Source organism: Mauremys mutica, chromosome 1 (assembly GCF_020497125.1).
Source record: "Mauremys mutica isolate MM-2020 ecotype Southern chromosome 1, ASM2049712v1, whole genome shotgun sequence".
In the NCBI taxonomy this organism is placed as follows: domain Eukaryota; kingdom Metazoa; phylum Chordata; order Testudines; family Geoemydidae; genus Mauremys; species Mauremys mutica.
Window position 1 is genome coordinate 71,428,480 of NC_059072.1, and position 18,306 is coordinate 71,446,785.

An 18,306-nucleotide genomic window follows, 5' to 3' on the forward strand; every position below is an offset into this window, starting at 1 on the left:
GCAGGCATCCCAGCAGACAGGCCAATTACTGATCACAGAGAAAGAACTACACTCAAATCAGAGGTGATTCCCTCCAGGTGAGGGTTAAGACATTGCCAAAGAGGGGGAACCTTGCCTTGCTTTTCCCCATGCTGTAGCAGCTCTGTGAATGAAGTAGGCTTTAGTTTCCAGGATTTTGCTGATACCTTGCAAGAGTCCTAAGGCAGCATTTTAAAAAAATATATATGCAAAGCCTAGTCAATATCTAATCACAAGAGTATGTAAACATCAGCACCCAGATGCCACAAGAATGAACTCTGGAAATAGAGCATAAAAATTCACTATCTACATGCCATATGTACATTCATGTATAATATTTTCTTTAGAAAATGTATTCATTCCCTCACAGTCCTCCCAAAATAGCATATGGAAACACCTTCTTATGCATTCATTTCGTTCCTCCGTACACCTGTTATATTTCTTATATTCTAAATAACTAAGCAGCCATTCGCTATTTCAAAGCAACTTTTTGGCCCATGCCAACTGAACAGCTTGGGCCACTGATGATTTTGACAAAAGCAGTTCACTTAAAACAGCAGAAAAGTGAATCATTTAGCAGGGCCATCTCTTCCCCAACTAATAAATGACTTTGCCTTGGGGTAATAGACAAATCATCTGCCACATGCTGATTTAAATTACCAAGTTTTTTTAAAGTAACAAATTTAATTGATTAGTATTTTAGACTGATGATAAACCTAATCAGCTTTCAACACTATCACTAAGGACAGTAGCCTACCAGAATAAAAAATGTAAGTTTCAGCTTAGACTTTAAAAGGTAAAAGTATTTCCATCATTCACTTAAATCTGTACTGGATTTTCCCTCTGCTGTCCTTGCACCAATCTTCTAATACCATTACTGCTATAGATACAAGGGGTTATGACTTCAAAAAGTCAATTAGAAGTTTGGAATGGAAGCTCTCCTGTACTTAATTTCTCTCTGCTGAAGATACTTAGCCCTGGGAGTGCCATTATTTCCCAGTACATCAAACCATTAGAATGTAAATCTCAGCATGTGCTAGAGCAGCGGTCCCCAACCTTTTTGGCACCAGGGACTGGTTTCGTAGAAAAAAAAAATTCCGCGGACTTGTGGGATGGTTTTGGGACAATTCAAGCGCATTACATTTATTTTTGTACTTTTATTTCTATTATTATTGTAATATATAATGAAATAATTATACAACTGACCATAATGCAGAATTAGTGGGAGCCCTGAGCTTGTTTTCCTGCAACTAGACGGAGACACGCTGCTTGATGTGCTAAGGCTCGGTTCGCGGCCCGGTTCCTAACAGGCCGTGGACCGGTACCGGTCCGTGGCCCGGGGGTTGGGGACCCCTGTGCTAGAGGACTAGAGATGCAGTTATGTATACATCACCTTAAATATAAATCATATAAAGAAGACTTCCATCTCTTCTGTTTGGTACACAGCATGCTTGACAATACCCTTAATAAGAAGAGAAATACTACCATTAAAATACTTTCCCTAGAAAGGAGTCAGATGTAAGTTTCAAAACTGGCTCCAGAGTTCAAATCAAGCCCAAAATCATGTGCACGTGTGTTATCCAAGGTTTTGGTTCTGATCCAACTCTAAATCATAAACAGCAGGGATCAAAATTCCAAATCCCTAAACCTCTTTAGTATCTGCCAACTTATACTTAAATAGTCAGGTCTTATTTATCAAATCCAGTAAGTAGAAGGTCTAGTGGATAATACACTAGGACTTCTAATATCAAGTTTGCCAATGGTGTGTTGGATGGGCTTGTTTAAGTTTATTAACTAATTGGTATTTGTTCCATTATCTGTATATCCTGTCCATTCATTCGTACAATGTTGTGAACATGTAAATGCTGAATAGTATTGCTGCAGCATGTAAACAAGACTTAATATGTCTCAAAGAACTTGATGGCCTCTTGTGTAACTAGGCCAATCAAAACCGGTCCCTTCCTCTTGCCAAAAATAAACAAAACGAATTTTAAACAAAATCATACAAATTTGAAAATTTTTGTAGTTTTTTGGGGGAAAATCCCACTCTTTTTACTTCCTCTTTCCCCATTAGAAAAGGTAGTGGCACTAAAAAAATATGATGAAATCCCTCTCCTCTCTGTTGCTTTCCACACTTTTTTGCGGGGAGGAAGGGGAAAGAATTTTTAAAAGAAAGAAAGTGAAGACAAAACATCCTTCCTGGTGGAAGGGCAGCGTTACTTTGTATTACTTAAGGAGAGTTAAAGTGGGAGACCAGTGTTACAGTCAAAATAAAGTTACTTTTTAAAGTAACTTTCAACTCTAACACTGGAGAGAAACTGTTACTTTTATAAGTTATTTTTAAAGTGAAAGTGTTACTCCCCACTTTAACTGTTTTCCCACTTTTCCAGTAGACAAAAGGGGAAGGACAGTGAAAGACTAAGGACTGGCATTTTCTTAGAAATTAGAATTAAGAAATTTTGAAAAGTGATTTTTTTGTACAGGTTTTCCCTTTTTTAAAAAGAAATTAAAAGAAAATTGTAGCAATTAATTTTGAAACCCTGCTTAAAATACTTGTTAATTATGCAAGAATTGCAAGGACCCATTTGATTCTCTTTATAAATGGAGATGGGCTTTGTCACATTTACTGGGGTAACTGCACCTCTGACCCCTCCTGATTTTTAAGTGCAAGTCTCAGGCCTTGAGCTGTTACTTGTCTCTTGGGGTGGAATCACTTGATTCTGCCACTCAGACTTGCCCCTGGGTTACAACCTCTAATACTGATCATGATTAGCTGAGCAGGTCTGACTTATGTCAATGACAGTGGTAATCAGTGACCAAACAGCCTACTTAGAGCAAAGTATTTATTAGAACAAAAGCATTTCAGAGAACCTTAAACAGCCTATACAGAATCCTGCTTCCTAGAGATCTACTTTTCTTCCACATGGAGACCTTACTAATAAGACTAGCTCCCTATAGATTCTTTCACAGAGTTTCACTGTCCCCTTGTCTCCCTGCCAGAGCTCACTGACAGTCAGTGGATAGCCTCAGGTGACTCAATCCTCTCCTCAAACCCCTTTTGCAGGGGTCAAGAGCCTTTTTAGCTGGTCTCTGGTCTCTCAGTATAGCAAAAAAAGCTGTGTCACTTCAGCCTAGAAGGATGTAATTGTCTTTCAATCATGTGCTTGGCTGTTCACATCTGGGAAGCCATTATGCCATTTCCACACACACAGTAAGTCCCCACTGAATTCAAGCATTATAGGTAGAATCATAAACATTCTACTACCCCGCCCCCAAGAACGTCTCCTCACTGACCAAGTCACTTAAAGTGTTCCTAAAATTACTACAATGTAGTATTGAAACATTATGACAGACCTGGAGCTGATATGTAGTCTTAAAACACCACCTTTCTTTATCCTGATTTTGATGAGTTCAATATTTGGGCATGTTCAAATATTTTCAAAGTGTTGGTCTGAGCCAATCTTGAATTATAAAGGGAGAAATCCCACTTCAGAATAAAATGGTGAGCAAAAACTCCAAGAGTTTGTCCATATTAATACTGTAAATATTTCAAAAGTTAAAGTTATCACCTAGCAAGTGATAACTGCAGATGTAGACTCATAATATCTTTATAGAAATAAAATGGAGTTTTACTTATGCACCGCAACCCACATATTCTCACACTACAGTTTTGGAACAGTTCCAGTTCTTCCCCCAACTTCTGCTTTCACCTATGGCAGGGGTGGCCAACCTGAGCCTGAGAAGGAGCCAGAATTTACTAATGTACATTGCCAAAGAGCCACAGTAATATGTCAGCAGCCCCAATCAGCTCTCTGACCCCGCTCCCAGTGCCACCCACCCCCCGCAGCCCCGCCGATCAGCACCTCCCCCTCTCCCCGCACCTCCTGATCAACAGTTTTGTGGCATGCAGAAGGGCCTGGGGGGAGTGGAAAGGAGCAAGGGCACTGCAGGCTCAGGGGAGGGGGTGGGAAGCGGTGGAGTGGGGGCAGAACCTAGGGTTAAGCAGTGAGCACCCCCCAGCACATTGGAAAGTTGGTGCCTGTAGCTCCAGCCCCGGGAGTCAGTGCCTATACAAGGAGCAGCATATTAACCTCTGAAGAGCCACAGGTTGGCCCCCCGACCTATGGTTTGGACTAGCGTAAACTTAAAATACAAGCCTTTATTTTCCTCACCTTGTTTTTTCTCTCAGCACCATGGTTTCATCTTCTCTTCTGTGCATGCATGCATACATACTGTCTTACTACACCTTGTTGGGCCAAATTTATTAGCAAATTATTGTTGAGCTGCTAAACAACATATTACAAAATGTAACTAAACACACAATAAAAGACAAGGCAAATATGGAGCTTAATTTTGATAGTGACTCCTTTTAATTTATTCATCTTTCACCGATGAATCCTTAGTTAATTAATATTGGGAATTCTATAAGGGCAAGCCATCTAGAAGGCTTTGTAAGAGATCCTTTCTCTGGGTAAAGTGTGGAAATCATGCATTTATATAGCCCCTTCCACATGGAAATCTGAAGCCATTAAAATATCAATACATTTTAAATCTTACATTTCTGTGAGGTAAGTATTATTCCTATTTTACAAGTAGAGAAACTGCTACAGAGGGACTGTTTTTTGTGTGTCATTTGTTTAGGTTTTTTCTTGTTGTGTAGCACTCCTTGTAGCCATTTCCAGGTGAGCAAAGTAGGTGTAAAACATTGCCACGCTGATAAGGTTGCATTTTGCACAAGTGTAAATAACTAAGAAAGTATATGGGGGGGAAATTACTTAACCAAAGTATGTGGCATGGCTGGGAACAGATCCTGGATCTGTTTCCCAGATCTGTGCCTTATCTGTGCTGTCCCGCTGTAACGGTTAAGTATGTTTGATAGCTTACAAAGATCATGTGTTAGTACTTTTATACATAAACATTTTTTTCCACAGTAATTAAATGCTGGGTAGGATTTTTTAACTTAACCAAGAGATGTAAGCCAGCTCTAATTGGTGCCTTAAGCAGCAACAGCAACTTTCAGTGCAAGAGAGAAAACTAACTTTATCATAATTCTGGGTCTGACACTAACTTGCAAAGCCATATTCAAAAGCTTTGTCTTGACAGATTGTAGATGCTAGGTCACATAAAAGACAAGATTTGGTACCTCTAACTGCAGAGAGATAGGAAGCACACTCCAGGGAACAGTGAATTGGACAATACCCTTTATGGCAGACAGCTAAGGCAAGACACATGCAACAATGCAGAAGTGTAAATCAGCTGTTCACAGGCAGTCTATCAAACACTGTGGCTGTTATCAAGTTTGTTCATAATGAAAATGAAAAATACGATCATCAATTCTTTCCTCTTCTATACCTCTCCTCCCCAAGCCGTCTTCTCCAAGAACTCAGACTACTGTGACACATATATTAAGATGTACTGTACCCTCCAGTATTTATGCTTCAGAATGTACATAACCCAAACAGGCAATTACAAACTTATAAAATCAGGCTACAGTATAGGGAATAGGGAGAAGCAGCCTTCATTCATTCTATGCGTAAAGATATCATGGTTCTGTGCAGAATAGCTTGGTTATCTGGTAACCTCTTCAGCTACCAGATTATTACCCACACCATAGTTGCCATTTTTCTTGTAAAATGATTTTTTCCCCCCAATACTTACCACACAGTGCTGGCTGAGATACCAGTTATTTTTCTATACAGTAAACAAAATCAATAACTGAAGTATCAGTTTTAGATACAGTAGAGCAGGGGTAGGCAACCTGTGGCACGCATGCTGAAGGCGGCACGCGAGCTGATTTTGAGTGGCACTCACACTGCCTAGGTCCTGGCCACCAGTCCGGGGGGCTCTGCATTTTAATTTAATTTTAAAGGAAGCTTCTTAAACATTTTAAAAACCTTATTTACTTTACATACAACAATAGTTTAGTTATATATTATAGATTTATAGAGAGCGACCTTCTAAAAATGTATTACTGGCACACGAAACCTTAAATTAGAGTGAATAAATGAAAACTTGGCACACCACTTCTGAAAGGTTGCTGACCCCTGCAGTAGAGTAACACTGTTTAAAAACAAAGCACCCTATCTGGCCTTTTGGTTATGTATAGGTCATCTCTTGATAGCAGTGGAAAGTGCATGCACATTTTGTGTGTGTATGTGTACACATACAAAGAACGACAAAATGTTGAAATAAAATTACTTTTGCAAAGTCAAACACTTAAAAAGTCAGGACATGCAATAAATAATGTTGCCCTGGCACTCTGTGTGCATGTATTTATGATAGCATGTGATCATGTAATTAAAAGACTATCTTTTCCATAGGGCTTCTGATTCATTCAGTATATAGGATGCTTAATGAATGAGCAGCTGTTCAACATTTCTTTTTATCATCATTCAGTGTGTGGCCTATGTCTGTCTTACTGCACCCTGCACTGAAAGATACAGTACTTTCCTCATGGGATCTTCTGTGGTACAAGTGCTTTACAAACATTAGTAAACTTACTTTTACAATTTCCTCTCCCGCCCACAAGAAAATATTATCCCCATTTTACAGATGCAGAGCCAAGGCACATATATGGCTTGGGTCTACCATAATACAAACCTGAGATGTTCCCATCTCTGCCAAAAGTAGTCTTGTGTGACTTCCATTACCATCCTCTTACATGGGGACAATGGTATGTGCCTGCATTATAAGATAAGGGTCTGAGGCCTTGTTATGACAGATTCAGATTTATTAATCCTAGTCAGTGCAAGAGCTGGGACTAGGCCTCATTACTTCTGACTCCTAGTGCAGCACATGTTCCTAAGGCCCACACACAGCTGCCAAATGTTGTGCAGCTTTGCGCAACCTATCATCAGTCAGGGGGCAATAAGTGATCACCTTTTACTGTGCCCTGGAACAGCAGAAAGAATGTGAGAGGTGGCAAGAGCCTGTCCTCCTGTACCTTGCAAAAGCAGGTGCTGTGAGCCTTGATGATTGGGAGAAGCAATTGCAGGAAATTTCAGTGCTGACCCTGAAGCATGCTCAATGAAATCATAGAATATCAGGGTTAGAAGGGACTTCAGGAGGTCATCTAGTCCAAAGCCCTGCTCTGGAAAGGATTTAAAGAGGGGCACCCCAACCTTTCTCCTGCTCTGGTGGAGAGGGTAACTGAACCTGAGTATCCCCCATCCCCACTGAATGCTCTAACCAGTGGGCTAAGAGCTATAAGGTGGGCAGCACCATCATTTCCTCTTGCCTCTCGGGCCATATTCTGAATGGGACTGGATCATGCTCAGCAGCTGCCTACCAGATTGGGCCCCATACATGAGATAGGCAGCCACACTTCTATCTTTCCCTAGTTTGTGGTTTGCTCTGGGGCTTAGGTGGGAGATAGGTGTCTGGATGCTTGGAGCAAGGCAGGAATAACTGAAGTGCAGAGGGAACTTTTACCCTGAAAACTTAGGCACCGTGTGAGTTTTGGAGCCTACAGGGTATGATGGGAGTTTTGGGGCTCACAGTAGAGCCAAAACTAGGACTTAAGGTATGTCTACACTGCACACTTCTTTTGGCGTCATGTAGAGTACATACACTATGCTCCTCTAGCCCAGTGTAGATGGTGAAGCACTGCTTAGGTAAGTAGTGTAAAGACACACCTGAACCCTTTAGGTATGTACCTAGATCTCTGCTTTCCCAACCAATGTCTTCCCTTATCTATATTGCTTTTATACTGCCGGACTCTTTCCCTGCCGCCTCTTCCTGCCAGAGCCCTTCCCTGACAAATATAGCTGCACACAGTGAGGACTCAGTCCACTTTTCGCTGTGGGGTGTAGCTACGCATACCCTTCATTCCATTGTAAGGGGTGTGCGGGGTAGATGTAGCCTTAGGTACCTAAACTACATTACCACTAGTTGTTTCACTTGCCTTGACTATAAAATGCTAATTCAGATGGCCAGCTTAACAGACAATCACATCTTTATATGGCTGAACTGTTCTCTGTCTAACTTGACTTGTACATGCAAAAGGCCAAATGCTGGATTACCCAGGTTAATGGGTGAGGAGCCTGTATAGCTTGACAATGTTCCACACCCACAGAACATGGCTTCATGCTGGAGGGAAGAGGTTCTCCCCTTGGCAATGGATGCAGAGCTGCACTGTAGCCACCCAGGCCGTTCTCCAGAGGCAGACTCCACTCTCACTCTGGTATCTCTGGGGATTGATGTGGCGGTGAGAGGAGGCCTTCCAAAATGTCTCTGCACGTGGAGCAGCATCACACCTGCTAATACAAAATTGGTTGGGTTATGCAGGAGAAAAAGAAAGAGGAATCCAGCCCTGTATGTATTGCTGCTTGAACAAAGGTGCATATTTTCATGAAATACTGAAGTGATTGACAATTGGGCTTTGAAAATGGAGTAATGATCCATTGACCATTCAAGGAATGAAACATATGAAGAATTTCTAAAGAAGTAAAACTCTAGCCCAGACACTAAACTTGTTGCTAAAATGTCAGTGAAAATGAAATATTAAGCTACTCAGTTTGGGTTACAGTCTGAGGCTGTTAGAGGATATCTGTATGTTACCTGAATGCAACAAGTATTTAAAAGTCTACCCTCATTTATGCCCTTGCAATTCCATGGGTTGTATGCATGCCAAATTTGAGCTTTCAGTACTGGAAAATGCATACGCACAAATTAAATGAGAGCCATAGTGTAGAAATAAGACCATTCCCTACAGTTCCTAGTGTAAGGGCAGGTCTACACTACTGCTTAACTTGATCTAACTTATGTTGCTCAGGGATGTGGAAAAAGACACCCACTGAGAGAAACAAGTTACAGCGACCTAAGCGCTGTCCCCACCAGCACTATGTCAGCGGGAGAGCGTCTCCTGCTGACATAGCTTCTGTCTTTCGCAGAAATGGAGTAATTATGCTGACGGGAGAGTGCTCTCCCATCGGCATAGCGCGTCTTCACCAGATGTGCCACAGCAGTACAGCTGTGCTGATGTAGGGCTTCTAGTATAGACCTGCCCTAAGTAGTGTGACTGCATGAGAGAGCTTCTAATGGACGGGGGGCCATTTCTTGCCATCCCTACATATTCAAAACTTGTAGTCAGAGTTTTGTCTGCAAAAGGACAGCAGAATTTGGCTACTGTTAACTTTTTAGTACATTTTGATTATTTGAAAGAAGCACTTTTTTTTTTTTGGTCAAAGTAAGTAGAGGGATGAAGTACTATTGTCTAGCTAATGTGTTTTTAAAAAAAATTTCTACTAGTGTAGAAATATAGCAACAACACTGAATCCGGTTGCAAAGCAAAATGTTCAGTAGGACATAGAGTTACAGAAGTGTAGGACTGGAAGAGATCTTCAGAGGTCATCTAGTCCAGTCCCCTGCACTCAGGGCAGGACTATGTAATAACTAGACCATTCCTGACAGGTGTTTGTCTAACCTGCTCTTAAAAACCGCCAGTGACAGAGATTCCACAACCTCAGGAAGTTCAACCCATTTAGTTACCCTCACAGTTAGGAAGTTTTTCCTAATGTCCAACCTAAACCGCCCTTGCTGCAATTTAAGCCCATTGTTTCTTGTCTTTTCTTCAGAAATGAATGAGAACAATTTACCTTCCTCCTCCTTGTAACAACCTCTTATGTAGTTGAAAATGTTATCATGTCCACTCTGTCTTCTCTTTTTCCAGACTGAAAGAAATGGGTTTGTTTAATCTTCCCTCATAGGTCATATTTTCTAGATCTTTAATAATTTTTGTTGCTCTTCTTTGGACTTTCTCCAATTGGTCCACATGTTTCCTGAAATGTGGTGCCCAGAACTGGACATAAGACTCCAGCTGGGGCCTAATCAGCGCAGAAAAATTACTACTTGTGTCTTGCTTACAACACTCCTGCTAATACATCCCAGAATGATATTTGTATTTTTTGCAACAATGTTACACCGTTGACTCATATTTAGCTAGAACTTCCAGATCCCTTTCTGCAGTAGTCCTTGCCAGGCAGTCATTTTCCATTTTGTATGTGTTCAATAGACTGTTCCTTCCTAAATGGAGTACTTTACATTTGTCCTTATTCAATTTCATCCCATTTGCTTCAGACCATTTCTTTAGTTTGTCCAGATGATTTTGAATTTTAATCCTATCCTCCAAAGCACTTGCAACCCCTCTCAGCTTGGTCCGCAAACTTCATAAGTGTACTTGCTATGCCATTATCTAAATCATTGATTAAGATATTGAGCAGAACGAGATCCAGAACTGATCCCGGTTGGACCCCACTCAATATGCCCTTCCCAGCTTGACTGTGAACCACTGATAACTACTCTCTGAGAACGGTTTTCCAACCAGTTATGCACCCACTTTATAGTAGTTCCATCTGGGTTGTATTTCCCTAGTTTGTTTATGAGAAGGTCATGCGAGACAGTATCAAAAGCCTTATTAAGGTCAAGATACACCATGTTTACTGCCAGGGCTGGCTCTAGACCCCAGCGCGCCAAGTGCGCGCGTGGGGCGGCATTTTCCCGGGAGGGCGGCAGGCGGGTCCGGTGGAGCTTCCGCAGTCATGCCTGCGGGAGGTCCACCGGAGCCACGGGACAGCGGACCTCCCGCAGGCATGACTGTGGAGGGTCCGTTGGTCCCGCGCCTCGAGTGGACCTCCCGCAGGCATGACTGCGGAAGCTCCACCGGAGCCGCGGACCAGCTGCAAGAGGTCCCGCGGAGGCGTGGGGGCAGTGCGCCCCCTGCGGCGTGCTGCCCTGTTTGGGGCGGCCAAATTCGTAGAGCCGCCCCTGTTTACTGCTTCCCCTCTGTCCACAAGGCTTGTTAGCCTGTCAAAAAAAGCTATCAGGTTGGTTTGACACAATTTGTTCTTGACAAATGCATGCTGATTGCTTAATTATTTGTTCCATTATCTTTTCGGGTACTGAAGTTAAGCTGATTGGCCTGTAATTTTCTGGGTTGTTCTTATTGTCCTTTTTATATATTTGCCCTCTTCCAGTCTTCTGGAATCGCTCCCGTCTTCCCTGAGTTTGCCAAGATAATGGCTAGTGGCTCAGATATCTCCTCAGTCAGGAATACTCCTTGAGTATTCTAGGATATATTTCATCAGGTCCTGCCAACTTGAAGCCTTCTAACTTGTTTAAGTAATTTTTAACTTGTTCTTTCCCTATTTTAGCCTTGAGGATCACTGGTGTTCACTATGTTAGACATCCAATCAGGGCCGTCTCCAGACACCAGCCTACCAAACACGTGCTTGGGGCGGCACCTTGGGACGGGGTGGTGCTTGGGGTTTATTTTTGGTGTTTTTGGTTTGGCCAGGTGGTGCTGGGGGGCGGAGGGAGATGGGGGCTTGGGTGGCGTGGCGCGGTACTGGTGGGGGTAGGGACTTGGGCGGCGCGGTGCTCGGGAGGGGCGGGGGGACTTGGGCGGCGCGGTGCTCGGGAGGGGCGGGGGGACTTGGGCGGCACGGCGCGACGCTTAGAGGAGGCGGGGGGTTTGGGCGGCGCAGCATGATGCTCAGGGGGGCGAGCGGGGCGACGTGATGGGGAGGGGTTCGGCAGGGCAGCGCTTGCAGGGGCGGGGCTCTTTTTTTTTTTTTTTTTGCTTTGGGTGGCAACAATGTTAGAACTGGCCCTGCATCCAATTGCTACTAACCTTTTTGGTGAAAACTGAAAAAAAAAAGTAATTTAGCACTTCTGCCGTTTCCACATTTTCTGTTCTTGTTTTTCCCCCCTCATTGAGTAATGGGCCTGCCCGTCCTTGGTCTTCCTATTGCTTCAAATGTATTTGTAGAATATTTACTTGTTACCCTTTATGTCTCCAGCTAGTTTAATCTCATTTTATGCCTTGGTCTTTCTAATTTTGTCCCTATATGCTTGTTTGTTTATATTCATCCTTTGTAATCTGACCCAGTTTCCACTTTTTTAGGGCTCTTTTTTGATTTTTAGATCATTGAAGATCTCCTGGTTAAGCCCGGGCAGTCTCTTGCCATACTTCCTATATTTCCTATGCAGTGGGATAGTTTGTTCTTGTGCCTTTAATAATGTCTCTTGGAAAAACTGCTAACTTTCTGAAACTGTTTTCCCCTTAGACTTGCTTCCCATGGGATCTTACTCATCAGCTCTCTGAGTTTGCTTAATTCTGCCTTCTTGAAATCCGTTATCTTTATTGTGGTGTTTTCCTTTCTACCATTCCTTAGAATCATGAACATGAAGATGATTCTTTATTGTGCTTTCCATCCAAGGATCCAGGTTGTTTTACCACCATTAATGACTGATCTTCAGCACTTGTGTTAGGCCGTAGGCAGTGCTATGTCAATGGGAGCTACCACCTCTTGAGGAGGGGGAGTACCGACACTGACGGGAGAAGATCTCTTGTCGGTGGAGGTAGCATCTTCACTAAGTGCTACAGGGGTATCCTATCTCATAAGGTACCCAGATTTTAAAGTTGGATTGCAATTATCAAAATAGTTAAAGCTGCTTTTAAGATATACAGTCTCTTTTTAAGAATTACTAAGCTTGTATCATAATCTTATTGCCATTTGTCAATGTATTTATTGAATGAATAAGTAAACATTTAGTTTATTATTATCTGGATATTCTCACATTCTGAGGAAAATGAGGTGGCTCTTTGTATGGTTTGGCTGACTCACAGTGAGAGGTACAAGTTCATTTTTCCATTGTACATAATGACCTAATGCAACTCTCTGGCTTTAATTCACTCCTAAGTTACTTGCTCATCCATGCTCATGGAAAGTGTCATTCTTTGAATTTTTTATTATATTTTTTCCTTGAAAAAAGTAAAAGGGTAGAATTCTATCTATGGATAAGTCAAAGCTGAAGATTTTAGTGCTCATTTTTTCCTTTTTACATCATGTGTATTTATCGGAACACAGTGTATAGTGCATGTCATGGAAATATTAAAAGATATTCTGAAGGTAATGTCCAAAATATTTTTTTGCTTCACTTTGCTTAGAATTTTATTTAATTCATTGGGTAGGCACAGGGGTTTGCTACTATAGGATTGTGGTATGAGTTGTAGGCTGCAGATACCGATTCTTCTGAAACTTCTGTGCAATCTTTCATCACCAAAGACCTGAATGTATAAGGAATATTTAATTTCCTCAATAGCAAATACTTACCCAAGAATTTACCAATAATGTTTTGTACCATCCAGCAAGGAAGTATATATGTACTACATTTGTTTTATAGTATCACACAGATGTATTTACCTATATAAAGATTAATCTAATTCATATACATAGGAATAATCATGAATCTTTTATTGCAGCTACTCCCCTTTAAACCTTGGCAGAACATATGCTTTTAAACATAAGAATATATGTGAAAAATAGTAAAACATATTTAAAACAAAAGTGACACATGCTTTGCAAATAAAGGAAAAGTATTATTTGGATCCATACCAGTGCCAAATTGACAATGTTTTAAATTAATTTTCAGCTTAAGCTGGGAGATGAGGGAGAGAAAGGTACGAAATTACCCTGTTTACATCCTGCTCCTGCTCCCACTGAAGTTGGTATGAATTCTATTTAAAATGACAGTTAAGGTCTCAGAGGAAAAAATATTCTCAGCATTAGATGCAGAATGTGCATCTTGATTCATCTAACTTTGCCTGCCAGACTCTATGCTGCAAGGCCTGAGTTAGACATCTAGGCTCCCTATATAATGAATGAGGAAAGAGAGGTGCTTTCAAAAATGGCTTACAAAAGCTGCCATGCTAGGTGGGGAGTGGCCTAAACCAGCCAATGGGAGATGGTGATGAGAGGGCTTTGTGCTAAGCCCCACCTCTCTCACAGGGATCGGTGCTGAAGTCCAAGCTGCAAGAAGACACCTATCTCTTAGTGATCCACAAACATGAACCCCTCTCCTGGAGCCAGGCTGCTTAGGTGCCTAAATAACTGCTTGCGGGAATGAGTTAGGTGCCTGCACACAACATGGGTAAAGGAGGAGGTGGTGCCCATCTTATTATTTTTAGTCTGGTGATTAGAGCACTTTCCTGATTGTGCAAATCCTTTCTCCCCATCAGACAGATGGGTGGGGGGGAAATTGAACCTGGGTTTCCCTCATTCTTCTGCCAGATTTTGAATAAGACCCAGTCCTACAGGCAGCCTCCGAGCACACCTACCAGATCAGGCCCTGCGTGTGAAACAGGCAAGTGAATGACTCTCTTCCCCTGGTTTGTGGATTGCTCTGGGACTTAGGTGGGAGACAGGTGTCTGGACACCTAGAGTAAGACAGCCATGCACAAGCCCAGAGGCAGACGCTTTGGCTCTGAGTGAACTTTTACCCTGGAAACATAGGTGTCAAGTGAGTTTAGGCACCGATAGTGCTCAATGGGAGTTTTGTGGATGGCCGTGGAGCCTACATCTGGGACTTAGGCACCTAAGTCTTGGGTTTAGGTACCTATGCAGCTTTGTGCATCAGGGCCTTTGTGTTTATAATTTCTGTGTTAATCTTAATCCATCCTGTATCACTACAGCCCCTTTGATTAGAGACTGGGGATTTCTTGTCGACTGTACTAAAGAGATGAAACAAATTAATTGATGGTTAATCATGTTAGAGATTGGCTAAGAGCAAACCATAAATGTTTGAAGTCTGGAACAAATGTGAAAGGTATCCAGTATCATCTGAATATAAAACCATCAGGTGGTCCCTATGTATTTAAGTGTAATGCTTTGTGTGTGTGTGTGTGTATGTGTATCCATGCCAAGGCACAATTGACAAGAAAAGGCATGCCACAGGTTCTGAGTACTGCTAACAAACCACGCTTCCCACATGCAGAATTTCAAGAATTTGTTAAGACTTATTAGCACAGTACATCTCCTTGCCAGGAGAGCCACAGAGTAACAGGATAACTGCTGATGCTATTCAGACAGTGAAAAATCTCTTCAAGTTAAACATAACAAAGATCGTTATCTGCCCCTGGTGGAGATTAGAAATACACCAGGAACAGGACTGGCTATCTCAGCAGAAATACGAATGAGCAGATGAACAAGGACTCTTCTTCCCGCAAGAGCAGTTCCTCAAACCTAAGCAAATACCAATCTTTCAAGTATAGCAAAGGCAAATAGAATAGTTTTACTATGACAGACAACAAGGATAGAGTGAGAGTCAGACAACAGATCTATCAGAGAACAGAGAGTCACATTTGGAAGCTAGCAAGAATTGTTACTCCACAGGGGAGCAATTGTTATAGCTTTGAGAAATGAGGAGAGGCACAGGAGAAACTGTCAAAAATGTACTTGTTTATACCGAGATACCTGTTTATAAAGGAGAAAAATTATATCTTTATTGCTGAAAGAGCAGATGGGGATATGTGAGAATCTGTATCAGTGGCAGCAAAATCAGTGTGGACACCAGCATTGCTCTGAGCCAAGAAGCGCTTGGCTGAAACTGCAACATAATCAGCCTGGGTGAGTCATGTTAGTTGCTGTCTCCTGAGAAGAACAAACAGGACTGACAAACTATAGCTGACTCTGCAACTCTGAAAAGTGTTTCCAAACCTAGTGATCTATCCGAGTTGTTTTTGAGGAACTAAAGAAGCTAGGACAGGCCTTCTGTTGCTAGTACGGGGGTGATAGTGCAAACAAATGTTAAACCCCTGATCCTGCCCAATGTGAACTAGATGTTTACAGAAGCTTAAACAGATTCTGTACAAGATGAGTACTCATGCAGCTAATGGAAAGGGAGTTGTCTCTCAAATTAACCAGTCTGCTGTATGATTATTAAATAGTGCATTGCCCCAGCAGTTAATTAATACTAGTCCTAATTATGCTCACAAGAAAGAAGCCCACAAGTTTTATATGATAAAGGGCAATATCAGCTGGAGTTTTTTAAAAAAACAAACCCAGCAATGTTAATTTCAACTGTATTCAGAATAAATATTTCCTCCCTCATCCCCAACAGCAAGGGACAAAATGGACAATGGAGTAAAATATTATAATGAACTGGCTGGTATGCCACTGCCCTCTACTGGATGGAATCAGAAGTCCTCAAGTGTGTGAAAGACCGTATACAGTACTGAGGTAGTGATGGCTAAAACTGTATCTCATCTGTGAGAGTAACATTAAGGGGCTGTGCTGGAGCAGCAGAGTATTGGTTTTATTGCCACTACTACCATGACATTAATGGTGGCCCTAGGGTGCAGCACAGTGAGAACTCTGAAGGCGTAGGCAGCCACAGAATTGTAATAATATTTTCAAGCTTACAAAAGGTATTGTAAAAATACGTTATAAAGTATTGCTTGATATTGTAATTCCAATTTACCTTCTATCTTATTTTATGGAACTACAAATAGAAATTTGGATTGAATGTGTCCACTGCTAACTGTACAGTGGTGGGAAAAGTCAACTGTAAAAAAAAAAATCTGGATTTTTCAAGATTTTTTTTTATTTTGGTCTCTTTTCAATAAGGAACTGGCAAAAGGAAGCTTCTATATCAACATAAATGAAAATGTCTTAGTGGCTTTAAGCATATGTAGTTAAAATGCTCTAGATCATCAACAGTTTAAAGTTAAATGGATTTGTGCTACTGTTTCAAAAAAGATAAGCATGTATTTTGCATTTTGTGATGTCATATTTTGTCAGCTTCATCATCTGTGATGTAATTATCATTGTCTTAAAAAAGCCACAGCAGAGATGCTTGTAGCCATTTGGCAGCCTCGTTTTCTCAAGTCATGTTTTGGTGACATTCGGTAAAAAGAATCCTATTGCAATATAACTCAGTCATTTTAACTCAATTTCCTTTGTTCTTATTTCACATATATGAAAAAAGAAGAGTCAGTTCAACAGGAAATACCAGGCAGAGTATAGCAGCGGTGACATTATTGTCTAGCAGCAGTGACATTAAAAACTTGCCTATTGCCTTAGAAAACTACAGCCCCCCTATAAGTTGATTCATGCTGGCAGATCTCTGAGCTCATGAGGAGCTCCACTGACCAGCTCTCTTGCTTATCTAATGGGACCCAACACTGGCACACAGGTCAGAGAGGCAATGTGGTCTAGTGGATAGAGCATTAGACTGAAACTTGGGTTCAGATCCCAGCTCTGTCACTCACTTGTATGAACTGGGGCAAGTTCTCTCTGTGCCTTGATTTCTACCTCTGTAAAGTGGGGATAATGATATTGACTTTCTTTATAAAACACTTTGTGATCTATAGGGGAGAAAAGCTATAATCAGGACTAGATGATATTATTATTATTATTATTATTACAGGTCTACCTGCTGAAATCAGCTCACACTATCAGGGCCTAGCCTCAGTAATCCCTATAGTGACTCTCAGGAAGTACAAGGGAGTATTACAGATACTGAGGAAATAGGATTTATTTGTCTTACTTAAAATAGGCACATTTCTAAAGGGCACCACAATACAAAAGCCCACATATGGGAGGAAAAAGCACATGTTCAAACACTAACTGGAGTAAAGCATTATATACTTGAGCAAACCAAAGTAGATATTTAAATTCACAACCCACACAGACATCTGGTAACTGGACCATGCAACTGGCTGATATTCACACTCTTATTCTCCCACATTTCTCAGGTGTTGCTTATTTGTATTTTCCAGTTCCAGCTTGCCTTTTCAATATTGCACCTACCCAAACTGACAATATTGTCAGAGACAATTATGTCATTATAATGCAGACCATTTTTTCCCCCTTAAAGAGAGAGTTAATTAAATAGATCTTGCTTACGAACACAGAAATTGGAATGTTTTGTCTACCACAGAGCTTCGCGTGTGGTACTCAGGACACTGCATTGCTTCTGTTTTAATGAGCCATGATATGAAATATGTTCCTAGACATGAAAAAAAATGCAAGTAGTAGGAGCTTGCTCCATTTTACCGTAGGGCAATGAGATCCAAAAGCAGGTGCAACAGATACACTCAGGCTTCCGGGGGAATAGTACCAATTGCTTTAATCATCATCCTTCCCTGGCAGCCACTGAAACTAATAGGATGAAAGGCAGATTGAGGAACCTTTCCTGGCCCCAGGTACACAAAGGCTGTGTAAGTGGGAAGTTGGAGGAAGGGATGTGACTACATGTTATATACAAGCAATCACTTGCAGTCCACTGTGAACATGGAAAATTTGCTTAACTAGAACTTTAGCTGAAGCTTCAGGTAATCAGTGGGGAGTGTCACTCTCCCCCTCCAAACCCTCTTACAAATGTACCTCTTCAGGTATAGTCCTCTAACCTGGCACATACCTTGTATATTATCCTGGAATACAATCCACTGGGAAGACTGTAAATGCTGATGAAACACAACACCTGACTACTTCTTACCTAGAACCA